This window comes from Polistes canadensis, unplaced genomic scaffold (assembly GCF_001313835.1).
Source record: "Polistes canadensis isolate GaletaPanama2010 unplaced genomic scaffold, ASM131383v1 scaffold_550, whole genome shotgun sequence".
NCBI classification, from domain to species: Eukaryota; Metazoa; Arthropoda; class Insecta; order Hymenoptera; family Vespidae; genus Polistes; species Polistes canadensis.
In genome coordinates this window covers 14,572-16,450 of record NW_014570097.1, presented here as the reverse complement: position 1 = coordinate 16,450, position 1,879 = coordinate 14,572, and the positions used below count along the sequence as shown (strand labels likewise).

The 1,879-nt window shown below is 22.6% G+C and overlaps 1 long non-coding RNA gene across 2 annotated transcripts in view; it reads left to right on the top strand.

Annotated features, from left to right (window-relative positions):
- LOC106792675 overlaps positions 1–1,223 on the top strand; it is a 1,960-nt gene extending 737 nt beyond the window's left edge. Inside the window, exon 3 of one of the 2 annotated variants that reach the window (XR_001382333.1) lies at positions 783–1,223. This is a non-coding gene — a long non-coding RNA (uncharacterized LOC106792675). Of the gene's footprint in view, positions 1–650 lie in introns of both variants that reach the window. The other variant, XR_001382332.1, reaches the window with a different exon arrangement.
- Positions 1,224–1,879: the final 656 nt, after the last annotated feature.

Genomic DNA, 1,879 nt, shown 5'->3' with positions numbered 1-1,879 from the left:
ATTCTTAATAATTTTAATCAAATAATCAATAAATATATATAAATATACTTATTGATTATCTAAATTTCCTAGCAATCTAATACATTTAATATATATATTTTAATGTGCATATATACGTTTCTATTATGCTTATAAAAAATTCCAGATTACATTTGATAATTATATTCTAAATATCAATCAAAGAGTCAATATAAAGATTTATAGAAATAAATAAAAGTTTATTTTTAAAAATATAAAACAATACATCAACAAAAAATTAACAGTCAATACATTCTCATACTATGTTTTTTATTTTTATAGGAGTTTATTTTATAACATGCGTATTTACTTTTTATTTTTATGTGTAGTAACGATCCATGCAATTGAATGTATATGAAGAAAAAGAAAAATATGCTATGTTTATATTCTTCAACGAATTTCGAGAAAGTCTTTTATCAAGTATACATAGAAAAACATTTCCAAACAATTAGCTAAGTTTATTAGGAGGGGAGAGGTGACTCAAATATACTACACATCTTATTTTGATTTTAAATACGATACAAATTAGACGAAACGATTTCACTCTCCGTTTAAACATTTAATACTAAGTAATTAAATAATATTTTATTACAGAATTTTTGATATCTAATTAAATTTCATTTGATTTACAGATTTATGCAGTCATATTCGATAATGTGTATGCATTGAAATTAGAAGATCTATAACCGAGATTACAAGATCACATACTTTTCTATGGTTTCAGAAATTTTTTTACCATAATTTCATTCTTTTTATGGTTTCAGAAAGACGTTTGCCATCATCCCATTCTTTCCATCGTTTTAGAAAAACGTTCACCATTGAAATCATACTAATTAATGGTAGAAGATACAGCTACATACTTACATTCAAGTATTTCTTTCTTTCTTTTCTTTAATTTTAGGAATATATTAATATCTAAATAGATCTCCGACGCAGCAACCACCCCATGGTGAAATCTGGTAACCAATATTGCTTATGGTGTCTATAGAATATATATGGTACAACGTAAGCATATGAATGAAATGATTGATTGAATGAATTATTTAATTACACGTTACAATTTTAGTTTAAATTTTATTAATTTAAATTCATTTTATTTCTTATGGTATATTAAATTAACATAAATAATTCAAGACACGTTTAATCGATTTTAATTAATTGTTTAAATGATTATTTATAAATATTGTACCTTGTTTAGTTTTACATTTAATGCTATATATATATATATATTCTTTTTTATAGGTATTAACGCAATTAGTATACTTCTGTAAAAATAAAACTTATCGCGATGAAATGTATTTTTTGAAAGATAGAATTCAACGTGATATTTGTTCGTTTGCATTTTATATTATTTTTCATATAGTTTATAAGTTTGTGGTAACATCATTTGAATAATTTTTTTATTAATAATTAAAGCGTTTATAAAAATAGTAGCACGATTCCAAAATTTTGGGGATACGTAGTTTAAATAATTGAATTTTTTAAATGATTAGTATATTTCTATTTATTTATAATATTTATATTTAGTATATTTTTTATTTTTAATATTTAATATATAAACAGAAGTATGCTACAACTTGCTTTAACTATAAATTTTGATTTTCAGAGCTTCAATTGCGATTGCAAAATTTATTAAAATTAATTCACCCAAAAGCCCCTTTCAAAGGGACTACCCTTAGCTTCATTTCAAGGGTCTCACCCGTAGATTTTAATTTACAATGAACGAAAAAATACGACGTTAGGATGTAATGATTGCGTACAGTTTAAATTTTGTTTTTGTTAAAGTAATATAAAAGTTAAATATCAACAATATTGGATAACTTTTTAGTACCTGTAAAAAAATATAAAAAAATTTAAAAAA